At 45.7% G+C, this 24,870-nt stretch overlaps 73 non-coding genes across 73 annotated transcripts; all 73 read left to right on the top strand.

Annotated features, from left to right (window-relative positions):
- The first annotated feature begins 212 nt into the window (after positions 1-212).
- Positions 213-331, top strand: LOC126683781 (5S ribosomal RNA). Its single transcript, XR_007641991.1, has one exon. It is a non-coding gene; the product is annotated as a 5S ribosomal RNA (ribosomal RNA).
- A 225-nt stretch (positions 332-556) lies between these two features.
- Positions 557-675, top strand: LOC126683782 (5S ribosomal RNA). The gene has a single exon (XR_007641992.1). It is a non-coding gene; the product is annotated as a 5S ribosomal RNA (ribosomal RNA).
- A 220-nt stretch (positions 676-895) lies between these two features.
- On the top strand, positions 896-1,014 carry LOC126683783 (5S ribosomal RNA). The gene has a single exon (XR_007641993.1). It is a non-coding gene; the product is annotated as a 5S ribosomal RNA (ribosomal RNA).
- Positions 1,015-1,232: 218 nt separating this feature from the next.
- Positions 1,233-1,351, top strand: LOC126684915 (5S ribosomal RNA). Its single transcript, XR_007643079.1, has one exon. It is a non-coding gene; the product is annotated as a 5S ribosomal RNA (ribosomal RNA).
- Positions 1,352-1,576: 225 nt separating this feature from the next.
- LOC126683784 (5S ribosomal RNA) lies at positions 1,577-1,695 on the top strand. Its single transcript, XR_007641994.1, has one exon. It is a non-coding gene; the product is annotated as a 5S ribosomal RNA (ribosomal RNA).
- Positions 1,696-1,920: 225 nt separating this feature from the next.
- LOC126683786 (5S ribosomal RNA) lies at positions 1,921-2,039 on the top strand. The gene has a single exon (XR_007641996.1). It is a non-coding gene; the product is annotated as a 5S ribosomal RNA (ribosomal RNA).
- A 220-nt stretch (positions 2,040-2,259) lies between these two features.
- Positions 2,260-2,378, top strand: LOC126684817 (5S ribosomal RNA). Its single transcript, XR_007642986.1, has one exon. It is a non-coding gene; the product is annotated as a 5S ribosomal RNA (ribosomal RNA).
- A 225-nt stretch (positions 2,379-2,603) lies between these two features.
- Positions 2,604-2,722, top strand: LOC126683787 (5S ribosomal RNA). The gene has a single exon (XR_007641997.1). It is a non-coding gene; the product is annotated as a 5S ribosomal RNA (ribosomal RNA).
- Positions 2,723-2,954: 232 nt separating this feature from the next.
- On the top strand, positions 2,955-3,073 carry LOC126683788 (5S ribosomal RNA). Its single transcript, XR_007641998.1, has one exon. It is a non-coding gene; the product is annotated as a 5S ribosomal RNA (ribosomal RNA).
- A 220-nt stretch (positions 3,074-3,293) lies between these two features.
- Positions 3,294-3,412, top strand: LOC126683789 (5S ribosomal RNA). The gene has a single exon (XR_007641999.1). It is a non-coding gene; the product is annotated as a 5S ribosomal RNA (ribosomal RNA).
- Positions 3,413-3,630: 218 nt separating this feature from the next.
- Positions 3,631-3,749, top strand: LOC126685062 (5S ribosomal RNA). The gene has a single exon (XR_007643217.1). It is a non-coding gene; the product is annotated as a 5S ribosomal RNA (ribosomal RNA).
- Positions 3,750-3,967: 218 nt separating this feature from the next.
- LOC126684644 (5S ribosomal RNA) lies at positions 3,968-4,086 on the top strand. Its single transcript, XR_007642816.1, has one exon. It is a non-coding gene; the product is annotated as a 5S ribosomal RNA (ribosomal RNA).
- Positions 4,087-4,306: 220 nt separating this feature from the next.
- On the top strand, positions 4,307-4,425 carry LOC126684556 (5S ribosomal RNA). The gene has a single exon (XR_007642729.1). It is a non-coding gene; the product is annotated as a 5S ribosomal RNA (ribosomal RNA).
- A 220-nt stretch (positions 4,426-4,645) lies between these two features.
- On the top strand, positions 4,646-4,764 carry LOC126683790 (5S ribosomal RNA). The gene has a single exon (XR_007642000.1). It is a non-coding gene; the product is annotated as a 5S ribosomal RNA (ribosomal RNA).
- A 225-nt stretch (positions 4,765-4,989) lies between these two features.
- Positions 4,990-5,108, top strand: LOC126683792 (5S ribosomal RNA). Its single transcript, XR_007642002.1, has one exon. It is a non-coding gene; the product is annotated as a 5S ribosomal RNA (ribosomal RNA).
- A 225-nt stretch (positions 5,109-5,333) lies between these two features.
- LOC126683793 (5S ribosomal RNA) lies at positions 5,334-5,452 on the top strand. Its single transcript, XR_007642003.1, has one exon. It is a non-coding gene; the product is annotated as a 5S ribosomal RNA (ribosomal RNA).
- A 220-nt stretch (positions 5,453-5,672) lies between these two features.
- LOC126684645 (5S ribosomal RNA) lies at positions 5,673-5,791 on the top strand. The gene has a single exon (XR_007642817.1). It is a non-coding gene; the product is annotated as a 5S ribosomal RNA (ribosomal RNA).
- A 220-nt stretch (positions 5,792-6,011) lies between these two features.
- On the top strand, positions 6,012-6,130 carry LOC126684557 (5S ribosomal RNA). The gene has a single exon (XR_007642730.1). It is a non-coding gene; the product is annotated as a 5S ribosomal RNA (ribosomal RNA).
- Positions 6,131-6,350: 220 nt separating this feature from the next.
- On the top strand, positions 6,351-6,469 carry LOC126683794 (5S ribosomal RNA). Its single transcript, XR_007642004.1, has one exon. It is a non-coding gene; the product is annotated as a 5S ribosomal RNA (ribosomal RNA).
- Positions 6,470-6,694: 225 nt separating this feature from the next.
- On the top strand, positions 6,695-6,813 carry LOC126683795 (5S ribosomal RNA). Its single transcript, XR_007642005.1, has one exon. It is a non-coding gene; the product is annotated as a 5S ribosomal RNA (ribosomal RNA).
- Positions 6,814-7,038: 225 nt separating this feature from the next.
- LOC126683796 (5S ribosomal RNA) lies at positions 7,039-7,157 on the top strand. Its single transcript, XR_007642006.1, has one exon. It is a non-coding gene; the product is annotated as a 5S ribosomal RNA (ribosomal RNA).
- A 220-nt stretch (positions 7,158-7,377) lies between these two features.
- On the top strand, positions 7,378-7,496 carry LOC126683798 (5S ribosomal RNA). Its single transcript, XR_007642008.1, has one exon. It is a non-coding gene; the product is annotated as a 5S ribosomal RNA (ribosomal RNA).
- Positions 7,497-7,714: 218 nt separating this feature from the next.
- On the top strand, positions 7,715-7,833 carry LOC126683799 (5S ribosomal RNA). Its single transcript, XR_007642009.1, has one exon. It is a non-coding gene; the product is annotated as a 5S ribosomal RNA (ribosomal RNA).
- Positions 7,834-8,065: 232 nt separating this feature from the next.
- LOC126683801 (5S ribosomal RNA) lies at positions 8,066-8,184 on the top strand. The gene has a single exon (XR_007642010.1). It is a non-coding gene; the product is annotated as a 5S ribosomal RNA (ribosomal RNA).
- A 220-nt stretch (positions 8,185-8,404) lies between these two features.
- On the top strand, positions 8,405-8,523 carry LOC126683802 (5S ribosomal RNA). Its single transcript, XR_007642011.1, has one exon. It is a non-coding gene; the product is annotated as a 5S ribosomal RNA (ribosomal RNA).
- Positions 8,524-8,743: 220 nt separating this feature from the next.
- Positions 8,744-8,862, top strand: LOC126683803 (5S ribosomal RNA). Its single transcript, XR_007642012.1, has one exon. It is a non-coding gene; the product is annotated as a 5S ribosomal RNA (ribosomal RNA).
- Positions 8,863-9,080: 218 nt separating this feature from the next.
- Positions 9,081-9,199, top strand: LOC126683804 (5S ribosomal RNA). The gene has a single exon (XR_007642013.1). It is a non-coding gene; the product is annotated as a 5S ribosomal RNA (ribosomal RNA).
- A 220-nt stretch (positions 9,200-9,419) lies between these two features.
- On the top strand, positions 9,420-9,538 carry LOC126683805 (5S ribosomal RNA). The gene has a single exon (XR_007642014.1). It is a non-coding gene; the product is annotated as a 5S ribosomal RNA (ribosomal RNA).
- A 218-nt stretch (positions 9,539-9,756) lies between these two features.
- Positions 9,757-9,875, top strand: LOC126683806 (5S ribosomal RNA). Its single transcript, XR_007642016.1, has one exon. It is a non-coding gene; the product is annotated as a 5S ribosomal RNA (ribosomal RNA).
- Positions 9,876-10,093: 218 nt separating this feature from the next.
- Positions 10,094-10,212, top strand: LOC126683807 (5S ribosomal RNA). Its single transcript, XR_007642017.1, has one exon. It is a non-coding gene; the product is annotated as a 5S ribosomal RNA (ribosomal RNA).
- Positions 10,213-10,430: 218 nt separating this feature from the next.
- LOC126684608 (5S ribosomal RNA) lies at positions 10,431-10,549 on the top strand. Its single transcript, XR_007642780.1, has one exon. It is a non-coding gene; the product is annotated as a 5S ribosomal RNA (ribosomal RNA).
- A 220-nt stretch (positions 10,550-10,769) lies between these two features.
- On the top strand, positions 10,770-10,888 carry LOC126684981 (5S ribosomal RNA). Its single transcript, XR_007643141.1, has one exon. It is a non-coding gene; the product is annotated as a 5S ribosomal RNA (ribosomal RNA).
- A 220-nt stretch (positions 10,889-11,108) lies between these two features.
- LOC126683808 (5S ribosomal RNA) lies at positions 11,109-11,227 on the top strand. Its single transcript, XR_007642018.1, has one exon. It is a non-coding gene; the product is annotated as a 5S ribosomal RNA (ribosomal RNA).
- A 218-nt stretch (positions 11,228-11,445) lies between these two features.
- Positions 11,446-11,564, top strand: LOC126683810 (5S ribosomal RNA). Its single transcript, XR_007642020.1, has one exon. It is a non-coding gene; the product is annotated as a 5S ribosomal RNA (ribosomal RNA).
- Positions 11,565-11,784: 220 nt separating this feature from the next.
- On the top strand, positions 11,785-11,903 carry LOC126684609 (5S ribosomal RNA). Its single transcript, XR_007642781.1, has one exon. It is a non-coding gene; the product is annotated as a 5S ribosomal RNA (ribosomal RNA).
- Positions 11,904-12,123: 220 nt separating this feature from the next.
- Positions 12,124-12,242, top strand: LOC126683812 (5S ribosomal RNA). Its single transcript, XR_007642021.1, has one exon. It is a non-coding gene; the product is annotated as a 5S ribosomal RNA (ribosomal RNA).
- Positions 12,243-12,460: 218 nt separating this feature from the next.
- LOC126683813 (5S ribosomal RNA) lies at positions 12,461-12,579 on the top strand. The gene has a single exon (XR_007642022.1). It is a non-coding gene; the product is annotated as a 5S ribosomal RNA (ribosomal RNA).
- A 225-nt stretch (positions 12,580-12,804) lies between these two features.
- On the top strand, positions 12,805-12,923 carry LOC126683814 (5S ribosomal RNA). The gene has a single exon (XR_007642023.1). It is a non-coding gene; the product is annotated as a 5S ribosomal RNA (ribosomal RNA).
- A 220-nt stretch (positions 12,924-13,143) lies between these two features.
- LOC126683815 (5S ribosomal RNA) lies at positions 13,144-13,262 on the top strand. The gene has a single exon (XR_007642024.1). It is a non-coding gene; the product is annotated as a 5S ribosomal RNA (ribosomal RNA).
- Positions 13,263-13,480: 218 nt separating this feature from the next.
- On the top strand, positions 13,481-13,599 carry LOC126684610 (5S ribosomal RNA). Its single transcript, XR_007642782.1, has one exon. It is a non-coding gene; the product is annotated as a 5S ribosomal RNA (ribosomal RNA).
- A 220-nt stretch (positions 13,600-13,819) lies between these two features.
- LOC126683816 (5S ribosomal RNA) lies at positions 13,820-13,938 on the top strand. The gene has a single exon (XR_007642025.1). It is a non-coding gene; the product is annotated as a 5S ribosomal RNA (ribosomal RNA).
- Positions 13,939-14,156: 218 nt separating this feature from the next.
- LOC126683817 (5S ribosomal RNA) lies at positions 14,157-14,275 on the top strand. The gene has a single exon (XR_007642026.1). It is a non-coding gene; the product is annotated as a 5S ribosomal RNA (ribosomal RNA).
- Positions 14,276-14,495: 220 nt separating this feature from the next.
- LOC126684982 (5S ribosomal RNA) lies at positions 14,496-14,614 on the top strand. The gene has a single exon (XR_007643142.1). It is a non-coding gene; the product is annotated as a 5S ribosomal RNA (ribosomal RNA).
- A 220-nt stretch (positions 14,615-14,834) lies between these two features.
- Positions 14,835-14,953, top strand: LOC126683818 (5S ribosomal RNA). Its single transcript, XR_007642027.1, has one exon. It is a non-coding gene; the product is annotated as a 5S ribosomal RNA (ribosomal RNA).
- Positions 14,954-15,171: 218 nt separating this feature from the next.
- On the top strand, positions 15,172-15,290 carry LOC126683819 (5S ribosomal RNA). Its single transcript, XR_007642028.1, has one exon. It is a non-coding gene; the product is annotated as a 5S ribosomal RNA (ribosomal RNA).
- Positions 15,291-15,515: 225 nt separating this feature from the next.
- On the top strand, positions 15,516-15,634 carry LOC126685020 (5S ribosomal RNA). Its single transcript, XR_007643178.1, has one exon. It is a non-coding gene; the product is annotated as a 5S ribosomal RNA (ribosomal RNA).
- A 218-nt stretch (positions 15,635-15,852) lies between these two features.
- LOC126683820 (5S ribosomal RNA) lies at positions 15,853-15,971 on the top strand. The gene has a single exon (XR_007642029.1). It is a non-coding gene; the product is annotated as a 5S ribosomal RNA (ribosomal RNA).
- Positions 15,972-16,191: 220 nt separating this feature from the next.
- On the top strand, positions 16,192-16,310 carry LOC126684612 (5S ribosomal RNA). The gene has a single exon (XR_007642784.1). It is a non-coding gene; the product is annotated as a 5S ribosomal RNA (ribosomal RNA).
- A 220-nt stretch (positions 16,311-16,530) lies between these two features.
- On the top strand, positions 16,531-16,649 carry LOC126683823 (5S ribosomal RNA). Its single transcript, XR_007642031.1, has one exon. It is a non-coding gene; the product is annotated as a 5S ribosomal RNA (ribosomal RNA).
- A 218-nt stretch (positions 16,650-16,867) lies between these two features.
- On the top strand, positions 16,868-16,986 carry LOC126683824 (5S ribosomal RNA). The gene has a single exon (XR_007642032.1). It is a non-coding gene; the product is annotated as a 5S ribosomal RNA (ribosomal RNA).
- Positions 16,987-17,211: 225 nt separating this feature from the next.
- On the top strand, positions 17,212-17,330 carry LOC126683825 (5S ribosomal RNA). Its single transcript, XR_007642033.1, has one exon. It is a non-coding gene; the product is annotated as a 5S ribosomal RNA (ribosomal RNA).
- Positions 17,331-17,550: 220 nt separating this feature from the next.
- On the top strand, positions 17,551-17,669 carry LOC126683826 (5S ribosomal RNA). The gene has a single exon (XR_007642034.1). It is a non-coding gene; the product is annotated as a 5S ribosomal RNA (ribosomal RNA).
- Positions 17,670-17,887: 218 nt separating this feature from the next.
- LOC126684983 (5S ribosomal RNA) lies at positions 17,888-18,006 on the top strand. Its single transcript, XR_007643143.1, has one exon. It is a non-coding gene; the product is annotated as a 5S ribosomal RNA (ribosomal RNA).
- A 220-nt stretch (positions 18,007-18,226) lies between these two features.
- Positions 18,227-18,345, top strand: LOC126683827 (5S ribosomal RNA). The gene has a single exon (XR_007642035.1). It is a non-coding gene; the product is annotated as a 5S ribosomal RNA (ribosomal RNA).
- Positions 18,346-18,563: 218 nt separating this feature from the next.
- Positions 18,564-18,682, top strand: LOC126684878 (5S ribosomal RNA). Its single transcript, XR_007643043.1, has one exon. It is a non-coding gene; the product is annotated as a 5S ribosomal RNA (ribosomal RNA).
- Positions 18,683-18,902: 220 nt separating this feature from the next.
- LOC126683828 (5S ribosomal RNA) lies at positions 18,903-19,021 on the top strand. Its single transcript, XR_007642036.1, has one exon. It is a non-coding gene; the product is annotated as a 5S ribosomal RNA (ribosomal RNA).
- Positions 19,022-19,239: 218 nt separating this feature from the next.
- On the top strand, positions 19,240-19,358 carry LOC126683829 (5S ribosomal RNA). The gene has a single exon (XR_007642037.1). It is a non-coding gene; the product is annotated as a 5S ribosomal RNA (ribosomal RNA).
- Positions 19,359-19,583: 225 nt separating this feature from the next.
- Positions 19,584-19,702, top strand: LOC126683830 (5S ribosomal RNA). Its single transcript, XR_007642038.1, has one exon. It is a non-coding gene; the product is annotated as a 5S ribosomal RNA (ribosomal RNA).
- A 220-nt stretch (positions 19,703-19,922) lies between these two features.
- On the top strand, positions 19,923-20,041 carry LOC126683831 (5S ribosomal RNA). The gene has a single exon (XR_007642039.1). It is a non-coding gene; the product is annotated as a 5S ribosomal RNA (ribosomal RNA).
- A 218-nt stretch (positions 20,042-20,259) lies between these two features.
- Positions 20,260-20,378, top strand: LOC126683832 (5S ribosomal RNA). The gene has a single exon (XR_007642040.1). It is a non-coding gene; the product is annotated as a 5S ribosomal RNA (ribosomal RNA).
- Positions 20,379-20,603: 225 nt separating this feature from the next.
- Positions 20,604-20,722, top strand: LOC126683834 (5S ribosomal RNA). Its single transcript, XR_007642042.1, has one exon. It is a non-coding gene; the product is annotated as a 5S ribosomal RNA (ribosomal RNA).
- A 220-nt stretch (positions 20,723-20,942) lies between these two features.
- On the top strand, positions 20,943-21,061 carry LOC126683835 (5S ribosomal RNA). Its single transcript, XR_007642043.1, has one exon. It is a non-coding gene; the product is annotated as a 5S ribosomal RNA (ribosomal RNA).
- Positions 21,062-21,279: 218 nt separating this feature from the next.
- LOC126683836 (5S ribosomal RNA) lies at positions 21,280-21,398 on the top strand. The gene has a single exon (XR_007642044.1). It is a non-coding gene; the product is annotated as a 5S ribosomal RNA (ribosomal RNA).
- Positions 21,399-21,616: 218 nt separating this feature from the next.
- Positions 21,617-21,735, top strand: LOC126683837 (5S ribosomal RNA). Its single transcript, XR_007642045.1, has one exon. It is a non-coding gene; the product is annotated as a 5S ribosomal RNA (ribosomal RNA).
- A 225-nt stretch (positions 21,736-21,960) lies between these two features.
- Positions 21,961-22,079, top strand: LOC126684883 (5S ribosomal RNA). Its single transcript, XR_007643048.1, has one exon. It is a non-coding gene; the product is annotated as a 5S ribosomal RNA (ribosomal RNA).
- A 220-nt stretch (positions 22,080-22,299) lies between these two features.
- On the top strand, positions 22,300-22,418 carry LOC126683839 (5S ribosomal RNA). The gene has a single exon (XR_007642046.1). It is a non-coding gene; the product is annotated as a 5S ribosomal RNA (ribosomal RNA).
- Positions 22,419-22,636: 218 nt separating this feature from the next.
- LOC126683840 (5S ribosomal RNA) lies at positions 22,637-22,755 on the top strand. Its single transcript, XR_007642047.1, has one exon. It is a non-coding gene; the product is annotated as a 5S ribosomal RNA (ribosomal RNA).
- A 218-nt stretch (positions 22,756-22,973) lies between these two features.
- LOC126683841 (5S ribosomal RNA) lies at positions 22,974-23,092 on the top strand. Its single transcript, XR_007642048.1, has one exon. It is a non-coding gene; the product is annotated as a 5S ribosomal RNA (ribosomal RNA).
- Positions 23,093-23,324: 232 nt separating this feature from the next.
- On the top strand, positions 23,325-23,443 carry LOC126683842 (5S ribosomal RNA). Its single transcript, XR_007642049.1, has one exon. It is a non-coding gene; the product is annotated as a 5S ribosomal RNA (ribosomal RNA).
- Positions 23,444-23,663: 220 nt separating this feature from the next.
- LOC126683843 (5S ribosomal RNA) lies at positions 23,664-23,782 on the top strand. The gene has a single exon (XR_007642050.1). It is a non-coding gene; the product is annotated as a 5S ribosomal RNA (ribosomal RNA).
- Positions 23,783-24,002: 220 nt separating this feature from the next.
- Positions 24,003-24,121, top strand: LOC126684934 (5S ribosomal RNA). Its single transcript, XR_007643096.1, has one exon. It is a non-coding gene; the product is annotated as a 5S ribosomal RNA (ribosomal RNA).
- Positions 24,122-24,346: 225 nt separating this feature from the next.
- LOC126683844 (5S ribosomal RNA) lies at positions 24,347-24,465 on the top strand. The gene has a single exon (XR_007642051.1). It is a non-coding gene; the product is annotated as a 5S ribosomal RNA (ribosomal RNA).
- Positions 24,466-24,685: 220 nt separating this feature from the next.
- LOC126683846 (5S ribosomal RNA) lies at positions 24,686-24,804 on the top strand. The gene has a single exon (XR_007642053.1). It is a non-coding gene; the product is annotated as a 5S ribosomal RNA (ribosomal RNA).
- The last annotated feature ends 66 nt before the right edge of the window (positions 24,805-24,870 follow it).

The raw sequence follows: 24,870 nt of genomic DNA on the forward strand, positions 1-24,870 counted from the left end.
TGCGGTCCGCGCCTGCATTTTTTTAATTATTATCGCCTATCGCGTAAACAGAACGAGTAACGAGCAACGAGCACCGGTGAATTGCAATGCAGGGACTAAACGGGAAATATGAAAAAGTTCAGGGACCAAAACGTACTTTTAAAGATAGTTTTTATTTTGGTTGAATGAGTTGCAAGGCAGCAGATATATACGATGATCGTGCAAGGTGTGACGGGTGCGATCATACCAGCACTAATGCACCGGATCCCATCAGAACTCCGAAGTTAAACGTGCTTGGGCGAGAGCAGTACTAGGATGGGTGACCTCCTGGGAAGTCCTCGTGTTGCACCCCTTTTTTGCATTTTTGCGGTCCGCGCCTGCATTTTTTTAATTATCATCGCCTCTCGCGTAAACAGAACGAGTAACGAGTAACGAGCACCGGTGAATTGCAATGCAGGGACTAAACGGGAAATATGAAAAAGTTCAGGGACCAAAACGTACTTTTAAAGATATTTTTTATTTTGGTTGAATGAGTTGCAAGGCAGCAGATATATACGATGATCGTGCAAGGTGTGACGGGTGCGATCATACCAGCACTAATGCACCGGATCCCATCAGAACTCCGAAGTTAAACGTGCTTGGGCGAGAGCAGTACTAGGATGGGTGACCTCCTGGGAAGTCCTCGTGTTGCACCCCTTTTTTGCATTTTTGCGGTCCGCGCCTGCATTTTTTTAATTATTATCGCCTATCGCGTAAACGAGTAACGAGCAACGAGCACCGGTGAATTGCAATGCAGGGACTAAACGGGAAATATGAAAAAGTTCAGGGACCAAAACGTACTTTTAAAGATATTTTTTATTTTGGTTGAATGAATTGCAAGGCAGCAGATATATACGATGATCGTGCAAGGTGTGACGGGTGCGATCATACCAGCACTAATGCACCGGATCCCATCAGAACTCCGAAGTTAAACGTGCTTGGGCGAGAGCAGTACTAGGATGGGTGACCTCCTGGGAAGTCCTCGTGTTGCACCCCTTTTTTGCATTTTTGCGGTCCGCGCCTGCATTTTTTTAATTATCATCGCCTCTCGCGTAAACAGAACGAGTAACGAGCACCGGTGAATTGCAATGCAGGGACTAAACGGGAAATATGAAAAAGTTCAGGGACCAAAACGTACTTTTAAAGATATTTTTTATTTTGGTTGAATGAATTGCAAGGCAGCAGATATATACGATGATCGTGCAAGGTGTGACGGGTGCGATCATACCAGCACTAATGCACCGGATCCCATCAGAACTCCGAAGTTAAACGTGCTTGGGCGAGAGCAGTACTAGGATGAGTGACCTCCTGGGAAGTCCTCGTGTTGCACCCCTTTTTTGCATTTTTGCGGTCCGCGCCTGCATTTTTTTAATTATTATCGCCTATCGCGTAAACAGAACGAGTAACGAGCAACGAGCACCGGTGAATTGCAATGCAGGGACTAAACGGGAAATATGAAAAAGTTCAGGGACCAAAACGTACTTTTAAAGATAGTTTTTATTTTGGTTGAATGAGTTGCAAGGCAGCAGATATATACGATGATCGTGCAAGGTGTGACGGGTGCGATCATACCAGCACTAATGCACCGGATCCCATCAGAACTCCGAAGTTAAACGTGCTTGGGCGAGAGCAGTACTAGGATGGGTGACCTCCTGGGAAGTCCTCGTGTTGCACCCCTTTTTTGCATTTTTGCGGTCCGCGCCTGCATTTTTTTAATTATCATCGCCTCTCGCGTAAACAGAACGAGTAACGAGTAACGAGCACCGGTGAATTGCAATGCAGGGACTAAACGGGAAATATGAAAAAGTTCAGGGACCAAAACGTACTTTTAAAGATATTTTTTATTTTGGTTGAATGAGTTGCAAGGCAGCAGATATATACGATGATCGTGCAAGGTGTGACGGGTGCGATCATACCAGCACTAATGCACCGGATCCCATCAGAACTCCGAAGTTAAACGTGCTTGGGCGAGAGCAGTACTAGGATGGGTGACCTCCTGGGAAGTCCTCGTGTTGCACCCCTTTTTTGCATTTTTGCGGTCCGCGCCTGCATTTTTTTAATTATTATCGCCTATCGCGTAAACGAGTAACGAGCAACGAGCACCGGTGAATTGCAATGCAGGGACTAAACGGGAAATATGAAAAAGTTCAGGGACCAAAACGTACTTTTAAAGATATTTTTTATTTTGGTTGAATGAATTGCAAGGCAGCAGATATATACGATGATCGTGCAAGGTGTGACGGGTGCGATCATACCAGCACTAATGCACCGGATCCCATCAGAACTCCGAAGTTAAACATGCTTGGGCGAGAGCAGTACTAGGATGGGTGACCTCCTGGGAAGTCCTCGTGTTGCACCCCTTTTTTGCATTTTTGCGGTCCGCGCCTGCATTTTTTTAATTATTATCGCCTATCGCGTAAACAGAACGAGTAACGAGCAACGAGCACCGGTGAATTGCAATGCAGGGACTAAACGGGAAATATGAAAAAGTTCAGGGACCAAAACGTACTTTTAAAGATAGTTTTTATTTTGGTTGAATGAGTTGCAAGGCAGCAGATATATACGATGATCGTGCAAGGTGTGACGGGTGCGATCATACCAGCACTAATGCACCGGATCCCATCAGAACTCCGAAGTTAAACGTGCTTGGGCGAGAGCAGTACTAGGATGGGTGACCTCCTGGGAAGTCCTCGTGTTGCACCCCTTTTTGGCATTTTTGCGGTCCGCGCCTGCATTTTTTTAATTATTATCGCCTATCGCGTAAACAGAACGAGTAACGAGTAACGAGCAACGAGCACCGGTGAATTGCAATGCAGGGACTAAACGGGAAATATGAAAAAGTTCAGGGACCAAAACGTACTTTTAAAGATATTTTTTATTTTGGTTGAATGAGTTGCAAGGCAGCAGATATATACGATGATCGTGCAAGGTGTGACGGGTGCGATCATACCAGCACTAATGCACCGGATCCCATCAGAACTCCGAAGTTAAACGTGCTTGGGCGAGAGCAGTACTAGGATGGGTGACCTCCTGGGAAGTCCTCGTGTTGCACCCCTTTTTGGCATTTTTGCGGTCCGCGCCTGCATTTTTTTAATTATTATCGCCTATCGCGTAAACGAGTAACGAGCAACGAGCACCGGTGAATTGCAATGCAGGGACTAAACGGGAAATATGAAAAAGTTCAGGGACCAAAACGTACTTTTAAAGATAGTTTTTATTTTGGTTGAATGAGTTGCAAGGCAGCAGATATATACGATGATCGTGCAAGGTGTGACGGGTGCGATCATACCAGCACTAATGCACCGGATCCCATCAGAACTCCGAAGTTAAACGTGCTTGGGCGAGAGCAGTACTAGGATGGGTGACCTCCTGGGAAGTCCTCGTGTTGCACCCCTTTTTTGCATTTTTGCGGTCCGCGCCTGCATTTTTTTAATTATCATCGCCTCTCGCGTAAACAGAACGAGTAACGAGCACCGGTGAATTGCAATGCAGGGACTAAACGGGAAATATGAAAAAGTTCAGGGACCAAAACGTACTTTTAAAGATATTTTTTATTTTGGTTGAATGAGTTGCAAGGCAGCAGATATATACGATGATCGTGCAAGGTGTGACGGGTGCGATCATACCAGCACTAATGCACCGAATCCCATCAGAACTCCGAAGTTAAACGTGCTTGGGCGAGAGCAGTACTAGGATGGGTGACCTCCTGGAAAGTCCTCGTGTTGCACCCCTTTTTTGCATTTTTGCGGTCCGCGCCTGCATTTTTTTAATTATTATCGCCTATCGCGTAAACAGAACGAGTAACGAGCACCGGTGAATTGCAATGCAGGGACTAAACGGGAAATATGAAAAAGTTCAGGGACCAAAACGTACTTTTAAAGATATTTTTTATTTTGGTTGAATGAGTTGCAAGGCAGCAGATATATACGATGATCGTGCAAGGTGTGACGGGTGCGATCATACCAGCACTAATGCACCGGATCCCATCAGAACTCCGAAGTTAAACGTGCTTGGGCGAGAGCAGTACTAGGATGGGTGATCTCCTGGGAAGTCCTCGTGTTGCACCCCTTTTTTGCATTTTTGCGGTCCGCGCCTGCATTTTTTTAATTATTATCGCCTATCGCGTAAACGAGTAACGAGCAACGAGCACCGGTGAATTGCAATGCAGGGACTAAACGGGAAATATAAAAAAGTTCAGGGACCAAAACGTACTTTTAAAGATAGTTTTTATTTTGGTTGAATGAGTTGCAAGGCAGCAGATATATACGATGATCGTGCAAGGTGTGACGGGTGCGATCATACCAGCACTAATGCACCGGATCCCATCAGAACTCCGAAGTCAAACGTGCTTGGGCGAGAGCAGTACTAGGATGGGTGACCTCCTGGGAAGTCCTCGTGTTGCACCCCTTTTTTGCATTTTTGCGGTCCGCGCCTGCATTTTTTTAATTATTATCGCCTATCGCGTAAACGAGTAACGAGCAACGAGCACCGGTGAATTGCAATGCAGGGACTAAACGGGAAATATGAAAAAGTTCGGGGACCAAAACGTACTTTTAAAGATATTTTTTATTTTGGTTGAATGAGTTGCAAGGCAGCAGATATATACGATGATCGTGCAAGGTGTGACGGGTGCGATCATACCAGCACTAATGCACCGGATCCCATCAGAACTCCGAAGTTAAACGTGCTTGGGCGAGAGCAGTACTAGGATGGGTGACCTCCTGGGAAGTCCTCGTGTTGCACCCCTTTTTTGCATTTTTGCGGTCCGCGCCTGCATTTTTTTAATTATTATCGCCTCTCGCGTAAACAGAACGAGTAACGAGCAACGAGCACCGGTGAATTGCAATGCAGGGACTAAACGGGAAATATGAAAAAGTTCAGGGACCAAAACGTACTTTTAAAGATAGTTTTTATTTTGGTTGAATGAGTTGCAAGGCAGCAGATATATACGATGATCGTGCAAGGTGTGACGGGTGCGATCATACCAGCACTAATGCACCGGATCCCATCAGAACTCCGAAGTTAAACGTGCTTGGGCGAGAGCAGTACTAGGATGGGTGACCTCCTGGGAAGTCCTCGTGTTGCACCCCTTTTTTGCATTTTTGCGGTCCGCGCCTGCATTTTTTTAATTATTATCGCCTATCGCGTAAACAGAACGAGTAACGAGCAACGAGCACCGGTGAATTGCAATGCAGGGACTAAACGGGAAATATGAAAAAGTTCAGGGACCAAAACGTACTTTTAAAGATAGTTTTTATTTTGGTTGAATGAGTTGCAAGGCAGCAGATATATACGATGATCGTGCAAGGTGTGACGGGTGCGATCATACCAGCACTAATGCACCGGATCCCATCAGAACTCCGAAGTTAAACGTGCTTGGGCGAGAGCAGTACTAGGATGGGTGACCTCCTGGGAAGTCCTCGTGTTGCACCCCTTTTTTGCATTTTTGCGGTCCGCGCCTGCATTTTTTTAATTATTATCGCCTATCGCGTAAACGAGTAACGAGCAACGAGCACCGGTGAATTGCAATGCAGGGACTAAACGGGAAATATGAAAAAGTTCAGGGACCAAAACGTACTTTTAAAGATAGTTTTTATTTTGGTTGAATGAGTTGCAAGGCAGCAGATATATACGATGATCGTGCAAGGTGTGACGGGTGCGATCATACCAGCACTAATGCACCGGATCCCATCAGAACTCCGAAGTTAAACGTGCTTGGGCGAGAGCAGTACTAGGATGGGTGATCTCCTGGGAAGTCCTCGTGTTGCACCCCTTTTTTGCATTTTTGCGGTCCGCGCCTGCATTTTTTTAATTATTATCGCCTATCGCGTAAACGAGTAACGAGCAACGAGCACCGGTGAATTGCAATGCAGGGACTAAACGGGAAATATAAAAAAGTTCAGGGACCAAAACGTACTTTTAAAGATAGTTTTTATTTTGGTTGAATGAGTTGCAAGGCAGCAGATATATACGATGATCGTGCAAGGTGTGACGGGTGCGATCATACCAGCACTAATGCACCGGATCCCATCAGAACTCCGAAGTCAAACGTGCTTGGGCGAGAGCAGTACTAGGATGGGTGACCTCCTGGGAAGTCCTCGTGTTGCACCCCTTTTTTGCATTTTTGCGGTCCGCGCCTGCATTTTTTTAATTATTATCGCCTATCGCGTAAACGAGTAACGAGCAACGAGCACCGGTGAATTGCAATGCAGGGACTAAACGGGAAATATGAAAAAGTTCGGGGACCAAAACGTACTTTTAAAGATATTTTTTATTTTGGTTGAATGAGTTGCAAGGCAGCAGATATATACGATGATCGTGCAAGGTGTGACGGGTGCGATCATACCAGCACTAATGCACCGGATCCCATCAGAACTCCGAAGTTAAACGTGCTTGGGCGAGAGCAGTACTAGGATGGGTGACCTCCTGGGAAGTCCTCGTGTTGCACCCCTTTTTTGCATTTTTGCGGTCCGCGCCTGCATTTTTTTAATTATTATCGCCTCTCGCGTAAACAGAACGAGTAACGAGCAACGAGCACCGGTGAATTGCAATGCAGGGACTAAACGGGAAATATGAAAAAGTTCAGGGACCAAAACGTACTTTTAAAGATAGTTTTTATTTTGGTTGAATGAGTTGCAAGGCAGCAGATATATACGATGATCGTGCAAGGTGTGACGGGTGCGATCATACCAGCACTAATGCACCGGATCCCATCAGAACTCCGAAGTTAAACGTGCTTGGGCGAGAGCAGTACTAGGATGGGTGACCTCCTGGGAAGTCCTCGTGTTGCACCCCTTTTTTGCATTTTTGCGGTCCGCGCCTGCATTTTTTTAATTATTATCGCCTATCGCGTAAACAGAACGAGTAACGAGCAACGAGCACCGGTGAATTGCAATGCAGGGACTAAACGGGAAATATGAAAAAGTTCAGGGACCAAAACGTACTTTTAAAGATAGTTTTTATTTTGGTTGAATGAGTTGCAAGGCAGCAGATATATACGATGATCGTGCAAGGTGTGACGGGTGCGATCATACCAGCACTAATGCACCGGATCCCATCAGAACTCCGAAGTTAAACGTGCTTGGGCGAGAGCAGTACTAGGATGGGTGACCTCCTGGGAAGTCCTCGTGTTGCACCCCTTTTTTGCATTTTTGCGGTCCGCGCCTGCATTTTTTTAATTATTATCGCCTATCGCGTAAACGAGTAACGAGCAACGAGCACCGGTGAATTGCAATGCAGGGACTAAACGGGAAATATGAAAAAGTTCAGGGACCAAAACGTACTTTTAAAGATAGTTTTTATTTTGGTTGAATGAGTTGCAAGGCAGCAGATATATACGATGATCGTGCAAGGTGTGACGGGTGCGATCATACCAGCACTAATGCACCGGATCCCATCAGAACTCCGAAGTTAAACGTGCTTGGGCGAGAGCAGTACTAGGATGGGTGACCTCCTGGGAAGTCCTCGTGTTGCACCCCTTTTTTGCATTTTTGCGGTCCGCGCCTGCATTTTTTTAATTATTATCGCCTATCGCGTAAACAGAACGAGTAACGAGCACCGGTGAATTGCAATGCAGGGACTAAACGGGAAATATGAAAAAGTTCAGGGACCAAAACGTACTTTTAAAGATATTTTTTATTTTGGTTGAATGAGTTGCAAGGCAGCAGATATATACGATGATCGTGCAAGGTGTGACGGGTGCGATCATACCAGCACTAATGCACCGGATCCCATCAGAACTCCGAAGTTAAACGTGCTTGGGCGAGAGCAGTACTAGGATGGGTGACCTCCTGGGAAGTCCTCGTGTTGCACCCCTTTTTTGCATTTTTGCGGTCCGCGCCTGCATTTTTTTAATTATTATCGCCTATCGCGTAAACAGAACGAGTAACGAGTAACGAGCAACGAGCACCGGTGAATTGCAATGCAGGGACTAAACGGGAAATATGAAAAAGTTCAGGGACCAAAACGTACTTTTAAAGATATTTTTTATTTTGGTTGAATGAGTTGCAAGGCAGCAGATATATACGATGATCGTGCAAGGTGTGACGGGTGCGATCATACCAGCACTAATGCACCGGATCCCATCAGAACTCCGAAGTTAAACGTGCTTGGGCGAGAGCAGTACTAGGATGGGTGACCTCCTGGGAAGTCCTCGTGTTGCACCCCTTTTTTGCATTTTTGCGGTCCGCGCCTGCATTTTTTTAATTATTATCGCCTATCGCGTAAACGAGTAACGAGCAACGAGCACCGGTGAATTGCAATACAGGGACTAAACGGGAAATATGAAAAAGTTCAGGGACCAAAACGTACTTTTAAAGATATTTTTTATTTTGGTTGAATGAGTTGCAAGGCAGCAGATATATACGATGATCGTGCAAGGTGTGACGGGTGCGATCATACCAGCACTAATGCACCGGATCCCATCAGAACTCCGAAGTTAAACGTGCTTGGGCGAGAGCAGTACTAGGATGGGTGACCTCCTGGGAAGTCCTCGTGTTGCACCCCTTTTTTGCATTTTTGCGGTCCGCGCCTGCATTTTTTTAATTATTATCGCCTATCGCGTAAACGAGTAACGAGCAACGAGCACCGGTGAATTGCAATGCAGGGACTAAACGGGAAATATGAAAAAGTTCAGGGACCAAAACGTACTTTTAAAGATATTTTTTATTTTGGTTGAATGAGTTGCAAGGCAGCAGATATATACGATGATCGTGCAAGGTGTGACGGGTGCGATCATACCAGCACTAATGCACCGGATCCCATCAGAACTCCGAAGTTAAACGTGCTTGGGCGAGAGCAGTACTAGGATGGGTGACCTCCTGGGAAGTCCTCGTGTTGCACCCCTTTTTTGCATTTTTGCGGTCCGCGCCTGCATTTTTTTAATTATTATCGCCTCTCGCGTAAACAGAACGAGTAACGAGCACCGGTGAATTGCAATGCAGGGACTAAACGGGAAATATGAAAAAGTTCAGGGACCAAAACGTACTTTTAAAGATATTTTTTATTTTGGTTGAATGAGTTGCAAGGCAGCAGATATATACGATGATCGTGCAAGGTGTGACGGGTGCGATCATACCAGCACTAATGCACCGGATCCCATCAGAACTCCGAAGTTAAACGTGCTTGGGCGAGAGCAGTACTAGGATGGGTGACCTCCTGGGAAGTCCTCGTGTTGCACCCCTTTTTTGCATTTTTGCGGTCCGCGCCTGCATTTTTTTAATTATTATCGCCTATCGCGTAAACGAGTAACGAGCAACGAGCACCGGTGAATTGCAATGCAGGGACTAAACGGGAAATATGAAAAAGTTCAGGGACCAAAACGTACTTTTAAAGATATTTTTTATTTTGGTTGAATGAGTTGCAAGGCAGCAGATATATACGATGATCGTGTAAGGTGTGACGGGTGCGATCATACCAGCACTAATGCACCGGATCCCATCAGAACTCCGAAGTTAAACGTGCTTGGGCGAGAGCAGTACTAGGATGGGTGACCTCCTGGGAAGTCCTCGTGTTGCACCCCTTTTTTGCATTTTTGCGGTCCGCGCCTGCATTTTTTTAATTATTATCGCCTCTCGCGTAAACAGAACGAGTAACGAGCACCGGTGAATTGCAATGCAGGGACTAAACGGGAAATATGAAAAAGTTCAGGGACCAAAACGTACTTTTAAAGATATTTTTTATTTTGGTTGAATGAGTTGCAAGGCAGCAGATATATACGATGATCGTGCAAGGTGTGACGGGTGCGATCATACCAGCACTAATGCACCGGATCCCATCAGAACTCCGAAGTTAAACGTGCTTGGGCGAGAGCAGTACTAGGATGGGTGACCTCCTGGGAAGTCCTCGTGTTGCACCCCTTTTTTGCATTTTTGCGGTCCGCGCCTGCATTTTTTTAATTATTATCGCCTATCGCGTAAACAGAACGAGTAACGAGCACCGGTGAATTGCAATGCAGGGACTAAACGGGAAATATGAAAAAGTTCAGGGACCAAAACGTACTTTTAAAGATAGTTTTTATTTTGGTTGAATGAGTTGCAAGGCAGCAGATATATACGATGATCGTGCAAGGTGTGACGGGTGCGATCATACCAGCACTAATGCACCGGATCCCATCAGAACTCCGAAGTTAAACGTGCTTGGGCGAGAGCAGTACTAGGATGGGTGACCTCCTGGGAAGTCCTCGTGTTGCACCCCTTTTTGGCATTTTTGCGGTCCGCGCCTGCATTTTTTTAATTATTATCGCCTATCGCGTAAACAGAACGAGTAACGAGCACCGGTGAATTGCAATGCAGGGACTAAACGGGAAATATGAAAAAGTTCAGGGACCAAAACGTACTTTTAAAGATAGTTTTTATTTTGGTTGAATGAGTTGCAAGGCAGCAGATATATACGATGATCGTGCAAGGTGTGACGGGTGCGATCATACTAGCACTAATACACCGGATCCCATCAGAACTCCGAAGTTAAACGTGCTTGGGCGAGAGCAGTACTAGGATGGGTGACCTCCTGGGAAGTCCTCGTGTTGCACCCCTTTTTTGCATTTTTGCGGTCCGCGCCTGCATTTTTTTAATTATTATCGCCTATCGCGTAAACGAGTAACGAGCAACGAGCACCGGTGAATTGCAATGCAGGGACTAAACGGGAAATATGAAAAAGTTCAGGGACCAAAACGTACTTTTAAAGATAGTTTTTATTTTGGTTGAATGAGTTGCAAGGCAGCAGATATATACGATGATCGTGCAAGGTGTGACGGGTGCGATCATACAAGCACTAATACACCGGATCCCATCAGAACTCCGAAGTTAAACGTGCTTGGGCGAGAGCAGTACTAGGATGGGTGACCTCCTGGGAAGTCCTCGTGTTGCACCCCTTTTTTGCATTTTTGCGGTCCGCGCCTGCATTTTTTTAATTATTATCGCCTATCGCGTAAACGAGTAACGAGCAACGAGCACCGGTGAATTGCAATGCAGGGACTAAACGGGAAATATGAAAAAGTTCAGGGACCAAAACGTACTTTTAAAGATATTTTTTATTTTGGTTGAATGAGTTGCAAGGCAGCAGATATATACGATGATCGTGCAAGGTGTGACGGGTGCGATCATACCAGCACTAATGCACCGGATCCCATCAGAACTCCGAAGTTAAACGTGCTTGGGCGAGAGCAGTACTAGGATGGGTGACCTCCTGGGAAGTCCTCGTGTTGCACCCCTTTTTTGCATTTTTGCGGTCCGCGCCTGCATTTTTTTAATTATTATCGCCTATCGCGTAAACAGAACGAGTAACGAGCACCGGTGAATTGCAATGCAGGGACTAAACGGGAAATATGAAAAAGTTCAGGGACCAAAACGTACTTTTAAAGATATTTTTTATTTTGGTTGAATGAGTTGCAAGGCAGCAGATATATACGATGATCGTGCAAGGTGTGACGGGTGCGATCATACCAGCACTAATGCACCGGATCCCATCAGAACTCCGAAGTTAAACGTGCTTGGGCGAGAGCAGTACTAGGATGGGTGACCTCCTGGGAAGTCCTCGTGTTGCACCCCTTTTTTGCATTTTTGCGGTCCGCGCCTGCATTTTTTTAATTATTATCGCCTATCGCGTAAACGAGTAACGAGCAACGAGCACCGGTGAATTGCAATGCAGGGACTAAACGGGAAATATGAAAAAGTTCAGGGACCAAAACGTACTTTTAAAGATAGTTTTTATTTTGGTTGAATGAGTTGCAAGGCAGCAGATATATACGATGATCGTGCAAGGTGTGACGGGTGCGATCATACTAGCACTAATACACCGGATCCCATCAGAACTCCGAAGTTAAACGTGCTTGGGCGAGAGCAGTACTAGGATGGGTGACCTCCTGGGAAGTCCTCGTGTTGCACCCCTTTTTTGCATTTTTGCGGTCCGCGCCTGCATTTTTTTAATTATTATCGCCTATCGCGTAAACGAGTAACGAGCAACGAGCACCGGTGAATTGCAATGCAGGGACTAAACGGGAAATATGAAAAAGTTCAGGGACCAAAACGTACTTTTAAAGATATTTTTTATTTTGGTTGAATGAGTTGCAAGGCAGCAGATATATACGATGATCGTGCAAGGTGTGACGGGTGCGATCATACCAGCACTAATGCACCGGATCCCATCAGAACTCCGAAGTTAAACGTGCTTGGGCGAGAGCAGTACTAGGATGGGTGACCTCCTGGGAAGTCCTCGTGTTGCACCCCTTTTTTGCATTTTTGCGGTCCGCGCCTGCATTTTTTTAATTATTATCGCCTATCGCGTAAACAGAACGAGTAACGAGCACCGGTGAATTGCAATGCAGGGACTAAACGGGAAATATGAAAAAGTTCAGGGACCAAAACGTACTTTTAAAGATATTTTTTATTTTGGTTGAATGAGTTGCAAGGCAGCAGATATATACGATGATCGTGCAAGGTGTGACGGGTGCGATCATACCAGCACTAATGCACCGGATCCCATCAGAACTCCGAAGTTAAACGTGCTTGGGCGAGAGCAGTACTAGGATGGGTGACCTCCTGGGAAGTCCTCGTGTTGCACCCCTTTTTTGCATTTTTGCGGTCCGCGCCTGCATTTTTTTAATTATTATCGCCTATCGCGTAAACAGAACGAGTAACGAGCAACGAGCACCGGTGAATTGCAATGCAGGGACTAAACGGGAAATATGAAAAAGTTCAGGGACCAAAACGTACTTTTAAAGATATTTTTTATTTTGGTTGAATGAGTTGCAAGGCAGCAGATATATACGATGATCGTGCAAGGTGTGACGGGTGCGATCATACCAGCACTAATGCACCGGATCCCATCAGAACTCCGAAGTTAAACGTGCTTGGGCGAGAGCAGTACTAGGATGGGTGACCTCCTGGGAAGTCCTCGTGTTGCACCCCTTTTTTGCATTTTTGCGGTCCGCGCCTGCATTTTTTTAATTATTATCGCCTATCGCGTAAACGAGTAACGAGCAACGAGCACCGGTGAATTGCAATGCAGGGACTAAACGGGAAATATGAAAAAGTTCAGGGACCAAAACGTACTTTTAAAGATAGTTTTTATTTTGGTTGAATGAGTTGCAAGGCAGCAGATATATACGATGATCGTGCAAGGTGTGACGGGTGCGATCATACCAGCACTAATGCACCGGATCCCATCAGAACTCCGAAGTTAAACGTGCTTGGGCGAGAGCAGTACTAGGATGGGTGACCTCCTGGGAAGTCCTCGTGTTGCACCCCTTTTTGGCATTTTTGCGGTCCGCGCCTGCATTTTTTTAATTATTATCGCCTATCGCGTAAACAGAACGAGTAACGAGCACCGGTGAATTGCAATGCAGGGACTAAACGGGAAATATGAAAAAGTTCAGGGACCAAAACGTACTTTTAAAGATAGTTTTTATTTTGGTTGAATGAGTTGCAAGGCAGCAGATATATACGATGATCGTGCAAGGTGTGACGGGTGCGATCATACTAGCACTAATACACCGGATCCCATCAGAACTCCGAAGTTAAACGTGCTTGGGCGAGAGCAGTACTAGGATGGGTGACCTCCTGGGAAGTCCTCGTGTTGCACCCCTTTTTTGCATTTTTGCGGTCCGCGCCTGCATTTTTTTAATTATTATCGCCTATCGCGTAAACGAGTAACGAGCAACGAGCACCGGTGAATTGCAATGCAGGGACTAAACGGGAAATATGAAAAAGTTCAGGGACCAAAACGTACTTTTAAAGATAGTTTTTATTTTGGTTGAATGAGTTGCAAGGCAGCAGATATATACGATGATCGTGCAAGGTGTGACGGGTGCGATCATACCAGCACTAATGCACCGGATCCCATCAGAACTCCGAAGTTAAACGTGCTTGGGCGAGAGCAGTACTAGGATGGGTGACCTCCTGGGAAGTCCTCGTGTTGCACCCCTTTTTTGCATTTTTGCGGTCCGCGCCTGCATTTTTTTAATTATTATCGCCTATCGCGTAAACAGAACGAGTAACGAGCACCGGTGAATTGCAATGCAGGGACTAAACGGGAAATATGAAAAAGTTCAGGGACCAAAACGTACTTTTAAAGATATTTTTTATTTTGGTTGAATGAGTTGCAAGGCAGCAGATATATACGATGATCGTGCAAGGTGTGACGGGTGCGATCATACCAGCACTAATGCACCGGATCCCATCAGAACTCCGAAGTTAAACGTGCTTGGGCGAGAGCAGTACTAGGATGGGTGACCTCCTGGGAAGTCCTCGTGTTGCACCCCTTTTTTGCATTTTTGCGGTCCGCGCCTGCATTTTTTTAATTATTATCGCCTATCGCGTAAACGAGTAACGAGCAACGAGCACCGGTGAATTGCAATGCAGGGACTAAACGGGAAATATGAAAAAGTTCAGGGACCAAAACGTACTTTTAAAGATAGTTTTTATTTTGGTTGAATGAGTTGCAAGGCAGCAGATATATACGATGATCGTGCAAGGTGTGACGGGTGCGATCATACAAGCACTAATACACCGGATCCCATCAGAACTCCGAAGTTAAACGTGCTTGGGCGAGAGCAGTACTAGGATGGGTGACCTCCTGGGAAGTCCTCGTGTTGCACCCCTTTTTTGCATTTTTGCGGTCCGCGCCTGCATTTTTTTAATTATTATCGCCTATCGCGTAAACGAGTAACGAGCAACGAGCACCGGTGAATTGCAATGCAGGGACTAAACGGGAAATATGAAAAAGTTCAGGGACCAAAACGTACTTTTAAAGATAGTTTTTATTTTGGTTGAATGAGTTGCAAGGCAGCAGATATATACGATGATCGTGCAAGGTGTGACGGGTGCGATCATACCAGCACTAATGCACCGGATCCCATCAGAACTCCGAAGTTAAACGTGCTTGGGCGAGAGCAGTACTAGGATGGGTGACCTCCTGGGAAGTCCTCGTGTTGCACCCCTTTTTTGCATTTTTGCGGTCCGCGCCTGCATTTTTTTAATTATTATCGCCTATCGCGTAAACAGAACGAGTAACGAGCACCGGTGAATTGCAATGCAGGGACTAAACGGGAAATATGAAAAAGTTCAGGGACCAAAACGTACTTTTAAAGATATTTTTTATTTTGGTTGAATGAGTTGCAAGGCAGCAGATATATACGATGATCGTGCAAGGTGTGACGGGTGCGATCATACCAGCACTAATGCACCGGATCCCATCAGAACTCCGAAGTTAAACGTGCTTGGGCGAGAGCAGTACTAGGATGGGTGACCTCCTGGGAAGTCCTCGTGTTGCACCCCTTTTTTGCATTTTTGCGGTCCGCGCCTGCATTTTTTTAATTATTATCGCCTATCGCGTAAACAGAACGAGTAACGAGCAACGAGCACCGGTGAATTGCAATGCAGGGACTAAACGGGAAATATGAAAAAGTTCAGGGACCAAAACGTACTTTTAAAGATATTTTTTATTTTGGTTGAATGAGTTGCAAGGCAGCAGATATATACGATGATCGTGCAAGGTGTGACGGGTGCGATCATACCAGCACTAATGCACCGGATCCCATCAGAACTGCGAAGTTAAACGTGCTTGGGCGAGAGCAGTACTAGGATGGGTGACCTCCTGGGAAGTCCTCGTGTTGCACCCCTTTTTTGCATTTTTGCGGTCCGCGCCTGCATTTTTTTAATTATTATCGCCTATCGCGTAAACAGAACGAGTAACGAGCACCGGTGAATTGCAATGCAGGGACTAAACGGGAAATATGAAAAAGTTCAGGGACCAAAACGTACTTTTAAAGATATTTTTTATTTTGGTTGAATGAGTTGCAAGGCAGCAGATATATACGATGATCGTGCAAGGTGTGACGGGTGCGATCATACCAGCACTAATGCACCGGATCCCATCAGAACTCCGAAGTTAAACGTGCTTGGGCGAGAGCAGTACTAGGATGGGTGACCTCCTGGGAAGTCCTCGTGTTGCACCCCTTTTTTGCATTTTTGCGGTCCGCGCCTGCATTTTTTTAATTATTATCGCCTATCGCGTAAACGAGTAACGAGCAACGAGCACCGGTGAATTGCAATGCAGGGACTAAACGGGAAATATGAAAAAGTTCAGGGACCAAAACGTACTTTTAAAGATAGTTTTTATTTTGGTTGAATGAGTTGCAAGGCAGCAGATATATACGATGATCGTGCAAGGTGTGACGGGTGCGATCATACTAGCACTAATACACCGGATCCCATCAGAACTCCGAAGTTAAACGTGCTTGGGCGAGAGCAGTACTAGGATGGGTGACCTCCTGGGAAGTCCTCGTGTTGCACCCCTTTTTTGCATTTTTGCGGTCCGCGCCTGCATTTTTTTAATTATTATCGCCTATCGCGTAAACGAGTAACGAGCAACGAGCACCGGTGAATTGCAATGCAGGGACTAAACGGGAAATATGAAAAAGTTCAGGGACCAAAACGTACTTTTAAAGATAGTTTTTATTTTGGTTGAATGAGTTGCAAGGCAGCAGATATATACGATGATCGTGCAAGGTGTGACGGGTGCGATCATACCAGCACTAATGCACCGGATCCCATCAGAACTCCGAAGTTAAACGTGCTTGGGCGAGAGCAGTACTAGGATGGGTGACCTCCTGGGAAGTCCTCGTGTTGCACCCCTTTTTTGCATTTTTGCGGTCCGCGCCTGCATTTTTTTAATTATTATCGCCTATCGCGTAAACAGAACGAGTAACGAGCACCGGTGAATTGCAATGCAGGGACTAAACGGGAAATATGAAAAAGTTCAGGGACCAAAACGTACTTTTAAAGATATTTTTTATTTTGGTTGAATGAGTTGCAAGGCAGCAGATATATACGATGATCGTGCAAGGTGTGACGGGTGCGATCATACCAGCACTAATGCACCGGATCCCATCAGAACTCCGAAGTTAAACGTGCTTGGGCGAGAGCAGTACTAGGATGGGTGACCTCCTGGGAAGTCCTCGTGTTGCACCCCTTTTTTGCATTTTTGCGGTCCGCGCCTGCATTTTTTTAATTATTATCGCCTATCGCGTAAACAGAACGAGTAACGAGCAACGAGCACCGGTGAATTGCAATGCAGGGACTAAACGGGAAATATGAAAAAGTTCAGGGACCAAAACGTACTTTTAAAGATATTTTTTATTTTGGTTGAATGAGTTGCAAGGCAGCAGATATATACGATGATCGTGCAAGGTGTGACGGGTGCGATCATACCAGCACTAATGCACCGGATCCCATCAGAACTCCGAAGTTAAACGTGCTTGGGCGAGAGCAGTACTAGGATGGGTGACCTCCTGGGAAGTCCTCGTGTTGCACCCCTTTTTTGCATTTTTGCGGTCCGCGCCTGCATTTTTTTAATTATTATCGCCTATCGCGTAAACGAGTAACGAGCAACGAGCACCGGTGAATTGCAATGCAGGGACTAAACGGGAAATATGAAAAAGTTCAGGGACCAAAACGTACTTTTAAAGATAGTTTTTATTTTGGTTGAATGAGTTGCAAGGCAGCAGATATATACGATGATCGTGCAAGGTGTGACGGGTGCGATCATACCAGCACTAATGCACCGGATCCCATCAGAACTCCGAAGTTAAACGTGCTTGGGCGAGAGCAGTACTAGGATGGGTGACCTCCTGGGAAGTCCTCGTGTTGCACCCCCTTTTGGCATTTTTGCGGTCCGCGCCTGCATTTTTTTAATTATTATCGCCTATCGCGTAAACAGAACGAGTAACGAGCACCGGTGAATTGCAATGCAGGGACTAAACGGGAAATATGAAAAAGTTCAGGGACCAAAACGTACTTTTAAAGATAGTTTTTATTTTGGTTGAATGAGTTGCAAGGCAGCAGATATATACGATGATCGTGCAAGGTGTGACGGGTGCGATCATACAAGCACTAATACACCGGATCCCATCAGAACTCCGAAGTTAAACGTGCTTGGGCGAGAGCAGTACTAGGATGGGTGACCTCCTGGGAAGTCCTCGTGTTGCACCCCTTTTTTGCATTTTTGCGGTCCGCGCCTGCATTTTTTTAATTATTATCGCCTATCGCGTAAACGAGTAACGAGCAACGAGCACCGGTGAATTGCAATGCAGGGACTAAACGGGAAATATGAAAAAGTTCAGGGACCAAAACGTACTTTTAAAGATAGTTTTTATTTTGGTTGAATGAGTTGCAAGGCAGCAGATATATACGATGATCGTGCAAGGTGTGACGGGTGCGATCATACCAGCACTAATGCACCGGATCCCATCAGAACTCCGAAGTTAAACGTGCTTGGGCGAGAGCAGTACTAGGATGGGTGACCTCCTGGGAAGTCCTCGTGTTGCACCCCTTTTTTGCATTTTTGCGGTCCGCGCCTGCATTTTTTTAATTATTATCGCCTATCGCGTAAACAGAACGAGTAACGAGCACCGGTGAATTGCAATGCAGGGACTAAACGGGAAATATGAAAAAGTTCAGGGACCAAAACGTACTTTTAAAGATAGTTTTTATTTTGGTTGAATGAGTTGCAAGGCAGCAGATATATACGATGATCGTGCAAGGTGTGACGGGTGCGATCATACTAGCACTAATACACCGGATCCCATCAGAACTCCGAAGCTAAACGTGCTTGGGCGAGAGCAGTACTAGGATGGGTGACCTCCTGGGAAGTCCTCGTGTTGCACCCCTTTTTTGCATTTTTGCGGTCCGCGCCTGCATTTTTTTAATTATTATCGCCTATCGCGTAAACGAGTAACGAGCAACGAGCACCGGTGAATTGCAATGCAGGGACTAAACGGGAAATATGAAAAAGTTCAGGGACCAAAACGTACTTTTAAAGATAGTTTTTATTTTGGTTGAATGAGTTGCAAGGCAGCAGATATATACGATGATCGTGCAAGGTGTGACGGGTGCGATCATACCAGCACTAATGCACCGGATCCCATCAGAACTCCGAAGTTAAACGTGCTTGGGCGAGAGCAGTACTAGGATGGGTGACCTCCTGGGAAGTCCTCGTGTTGCACCCCTTTTTTGCATTTTTGCGGTCCGCGCCTGCATTTTTTTAATTATTATCGCCTATCGCGTAAACAGAACGAGTAACGAGCACCGGTGAATTGCAATGCAGGGACTAAACGGGAAATATGAAAAAGTTCAGGGACCAAAACGTACTTTTAAAGATATTTTTTATTTTGGTTGAATGAGTTGCAAGGCAGCAGATATATACGATGATCGTGCAAGGTGTGACGGGTGCGATCATACCAGCACTAATGCACCGGATCCCATCAGAACTCCGAAGTTAAACGTGCTTGGGCGAGAGCAGTACTAGGATGGGTGACCTCCTGGGAAGTCCTCGTGTTGCACCCCTTTTTTGCATTTTTGCGGTCCGCGCCTGCATTTTTTTAATTATTATCGCCTATCGCGTAAACAGAACGAGTAACGAGCAACGAGCACCGGTGAATTGCAATGCAGGGACTAAACGGGAAATATGAAAAAGTTCAGGGACCAAAACGTACTTTTAAAGATATTTTTTATTTTGGTTGAATGAGTTGCAAGGCAGCAGATATATACGATGATCGTGCAAGGTGTGACGGGTGCGATCATACCAGCACTAATGCACCGGATCCCATCAGAACTCCGAAGTTAAACGTGCTTGGGCGAGAGCAGTACTAGGATGGGTGACCTCCTGGGAAGTCCTCGTGTTGCACCCCTTTTTTGCATTTTTGCGGTCCGCGCCTGCATTTTTTTAATTATTATCGCCTATCGCGTAAACGAGTAACGAGCAACGAGCACCGGTGAATTGCAATGCAGGGACTAAACGGGAAATATGAAAAAGTTCAGGGACCAAAACGTACTTTTAAAGATAGTTTTTATTTTGGTTGAATGAGTTGCAAGGCAGCAGATATATACGATGATCGTGCAAGGTGTGACGGGTGCGATCATACCAGCACTAATGCACCGGATCCCATCAGAACTCCGAAGTTAAACGTGCTTGGGCGAGAGCAGTACTAGGATGGGTGACCTCCTGGGAAGTCCTCGTGTTGCACCCCTTTTTTGCATTTTTGCGGTCCGCGCCTGCATTTTTTTAATTATTATCGCCTATCGCGTAAACAGAACGAGTAACGAGCACCGGTGAATTGCAATGCAGGGACTAAACGGGAAATATGAAAAAGTTCAGGGACCAAAACGTACTTTTAAAGATATTTTTTATTTTGGTTGAATGAGTTGCAAGGCAGCAGATATATACGATGATCGTGCAAGGTGTGACGGGTGCGATCATACCAGCACTAATGCACCGGATCCCATCAGAACTCCGAAGTTAAACGTGCTTGGGCGAGAGCAGTACTAGGATGGGTGACCTCCTGGGAAGTCCTCGTGTTGCACCCCTTTTTTGCATTTTTGCGGTCCGCGCCTGCATTTTTTTAATTATTATCGCCTATCGCGTAAACAGAACGAGTAACGAGCAACGAGCACCGGTGAATTGCAATGCAGGGACTAAACGGGAAATATGAAAAAGTTCAGGGACCAAAACGTACTTTTAAAGATATTTTTTATTTTTGTTGAATGAGTTGCAAGGCAGCAGATATATACGATGATCGTGCAAGGTGTGACGGGTGCGATCATACCAGCACTAATGCACCGGATCCCATCAGAACTCCGAAGTTAAACGTGCTTGGGCGAGAGCAGTACTAGGATGGGTGACCTCCTGGGAAGTCCTCGTGTTGCACCCCTTTTTTGCATTTTTGCGGTCCGCGCCTGCATTTTTTTAATTATTATCGCCTATCGCGTAAACGAGTAACGAGCAACGAGCACCGGTGAATTGCAATGCAGGGACTAAACGGGAAATATGAAAAAGTTCAGGGACCAAAACGTACTTTTAAAGATAGTTTTTATTTTGGTTGAATGAGTTGCAAGGCAGCAGATATATACGATGATCGTGCAAGGTGTGACGGGTGCGATCATACCAGCACTAATGCACCGGATCCCATCAGAACTCCGAAGTTAAACGTGCTTGGGCGAGAGCAGTACTAGGATGGGTGACCTCCTGGGAAGTCCTCGTGTTGCACCCCTTTTTTGCATTTTTGCGGTCCGCGCCTGCATTTTTTTAATTATTATCGCCTATCGCGTAAACAGAACGAGCAACGAGCACCGGTGAATTGCAATGCAGGGACTAAACGGGAAATATGAAAAAGTTCAGGGACCAAAACGTACTTTTAAAGATATTTTTTATTTTGGTTGAATGAGTTGCAAGGCAGCAGATATATACGATGATCGTGCAAGGTGTGACGGGTGCGATCATACCAGCACTAATGCACCGGATCCCATCAGAACTCCGAAGTTAAACGTGCTTGGGCGAGAGCAGTACTAGGATGGGTGACCTCCTGGGAAGTCCTCGTGTTGCACCCCTTTTTTGCATTTTTGCGGTCCGCGCCTGCATTTTTTTAATTATTATCGCCTATCGCGTAAACAGAACGAGTAACGAGCACCGGTGAATTGCAATGCAGGGACTAAACGGGAAATATGAAAAAGTTCAGGGACCAAAACGTACTTTTAAAGATATTTTTTATTTTGGTTGAATGAGTTGCAAGGCAGCAGATATATACGATGATCGTGCAAGGTGTGACGGGTGCGATCATACCAGCACTAATGCACCGGATCCCATCAGAACTCCGAAGTTAAACGTGCTTGGGCGAGAGCAGTACTAGGATGGGTGACCTCCTGGGAAGTCCTCGTGTTGCACCCCTTTTTTGCATTTTTGCGGTCCGCGCCTGCATTTTTTTAATTATTATCGCCTATCGCGTAAACAGAACGAGTAACGAGCAACGAGCACCGGTGAATTGCAATGCAGGGACTAAACGGGAAATATGAAAAAGTTCAGGGACCAAAACGTACTTTTAAAGATATTTTTTATTTTGGTTGAATGAGTTGCAAGGCAGCAGATATATACGATGATCGTGCAAGGTGTGACGGGTGCGATCATACCAGCACTAATGCACCGGATCCCATCAGAACTCCGAAATTAAACGTGCTTGGGCGAGAGCAGTACTAGGATGGGTGACCTCCTGGGAAGTCCTCGTGTTGCACCCCTTTTTTGCATTTTTGCGGTCCGCGCCTGCATTTTTTTAATTATTATCGCCTATCGCGTAAACGAGTAACGAGCAACGAGCACCGGTGAATTGCAATGCAGGGACTAAACGGGAAATATGAAAAAGTTCAGGGACCAAAACGTACTTTTAAAGATAGTTTTTATTTTGGTTGAATGAGTTGCAAGGCAGCAGATATATACGATGATCGTGCAAGGTGTGACGGGTGCGATCATACCAGCACTAATGCACCGGATCCCATCAGAACTCCGAAGTTAAACGTGCTTGGGCGAGAGCAGTACTAGGATGGGTGACCTCCTGGGAAGTCCTCGTGTTGCACCCCTTTTTTGCATTTTTGCGGTCCGCGCCTGCATTTTTTTAATTATTATCGCCTATCGCGTAAACAGAACGAGCAACGAGCACCGGTGAATTGCAATGCAGGGACTAAACGGGAAATATGAAAAAGTTCAGGGACCAAAACGTACTTTTAAAGATAGTTTTTATTTTGGTTGAATGAGTTGCAAGGCAGCAGATATATACGATGATCGTGCAAGGTGTGACGGGTGCGATCATACCAGCACTAATGCACCGGATCCCATCAGAACTCCGAAGTTAAACGTGCTTGGGCGAGAGCAGTACTAGGATGGGTGACCTCCTGGGAAGTCCTCGTGTTGCACCCCTTTTTGGCATTTTTGCGGTCCGCGCCTGCATTTTTTTAATTATTATCGCCTATCGCGTAAACAGAACGAGTAACGAGCACCGGTGAATTGCAATGCAGGGACTAAACGGGAAATATGAAAAAGTTCAGGGACCAAAACGTACTTTTAAAGATAGTTTTTATTTTGGTTGAATGAGTTGCAAGGCAGCAGATATATACGATGATCGTGCAAGGTGTGACGGGTGCGATCATACCAGCACTAATGCACCGGATCCCATCAGAACTCCGAAGTTAAACGTGCTTGGGCGAGAGCAGTACTAGGATGGGTGACCTCCTGGGAAGTCCTCGTGTTGCACCCCTTTTTGGCATTTTTGCGGTCCGCGCCTGCATTTTTTTAATTATTATCGCCTATCGCGTAAACAGAACGAGTAACGAGTAACGAGCAACGAGCACCGGTGAATTGCAATGCAGGGACTAAACGGGAAATATGAAAAAGTTCAGGGACCAAAACGTACTTTTAAATATATTTTTTATTTTGTTTGAATGAGTTGCAAGGCAGCAGATATATACGATGATCGTGCAAGGTGTGACGGGTGCGATCATACCAGCACTAATGCACCGGATCCCATCAGAACTCCGAAGTTAAACGTGCTTGGGCGAGAGCAGTACTAGGATGGGTGACCTCCTGGGAAGTCCTCGTGTTGCACCCCTTTTTTGCATTTTTGCGGTCCGCGCCTGCATTTTTTTAATTATTATCGCCTATCGCGTAAACGAGTAACGAGCAACGAGCACCGGTGAATTGCAATGCAGGGACTAAACGGGAAATATGAAAAAGTTCAGGGACCAAAACGTACTTTTAAAGATATTTTTTATTTTGGTTGAATGAGTTGCAAGGCAGCAGATATATACGATGATCGTGCAAGGTGTGACGGGTGCGATCATACCAGCACTAATGCACCGGATCCCATCAGAACTCCGAAGTTAAACGTGCTTGGGCGAGAGCAGTACTAGGATGGGTGACCTCCTGGGAAGTCCTCGTGTTGCACCCCTTTTTTGCATTTTTGCGGTCCGCGCCTGCATTTTTTTAATTATTATCGCCTATCGCGTAAACGAGTAACGAGCAACGAGCACCGGTGAATTGCAATGCAGGGACTAAACGGGAAATATGAAAAAGTTCAGGGACCAAAACGTACTTTTAAAGATATTTTTTATTTTGGTTGAATGAGTTGCAAGGCAGCAGATATATACGATGATCGTGCAAGGTGTGACGGGTGCGATCATACCAGCACTAATGCACCGGATCCCATCAGAACTCCGAACTTAAACGTGCTTGGGCGAGAGCAGTACTAGGATGGGTGACCTCCTGGGAAGTCCTCGTGTTGCACCCCTTTTTTGCATTTTTGCGGTCCGCGCCTGCATTTTTTTAATTATTATCGCCTATCGCGTAAACAGAACGAGTAACGAGCAACGAGCACCGGTGAATTGCAATGCAGGGACTAAACGGGAAATATGAAAAAGTTCAGGGACCAAAACGTACTTTTAAAGATATTTTTTATTTTGGTTGAATGAGTTGCAAGGCAGCAGATATATACGATGATCGTGCAAGGTGTGACGGGTGCGATCATACCAGCACTAATGCACCGGATCCCATCAGAACTCCGAAGTTAAACGTGCTTGGGCGAGAGCAGTACTAGGATGGGTGACCTCCTGGGAAGTCCTCGTGTTGCACCCCTTTTTTGCATTTTTGCGGTCCGCGCCTGCATTTTTTTAATTATTATCGCCTCTCGCGTAAACGAGTAACGAGCAACGAGCACCGGTGAATTGCAATGCAGGGACTAAACGGGAAATATGAAAAAGTTCAGGGACCAAAACGTACTTTTAAAGATATTTTTTATTTTGGTTGAATGAGTTGCAAGGCAGCAGATATATACGATGATCGTGCAAGGTGTGACGGGTGCGATCATACCAGCACTAATGCACCGGATCCCATCAGAACTCCGAAGTTAAACGTGCTTGGGCGAGAGCAGTACTAGGATGGGTGACCTCCTGGGAAGTCCTCGTGTTGCACCCCTTTTTTGCATTTTTGCGGTCCGCGCCTGCATTTTTTTAATTATTATCGCCTATCGCGTAAACAGAA

The sequence above is a fragment of the Mercurialis annua genome, linkage group LG5, assembly GCF_937616625.2.
Source record: "Mercurialis annua linkage group LG5, ddMerAnnu1.2, whole genome shotgun sequence".
Lineage (NCBI taxonomy): Eukaryota > Viridiplantae > Streptophyta > Magnoliopsida > Malpighiales > Euphorbiaceae > Mercurialis > Mercurialis annua.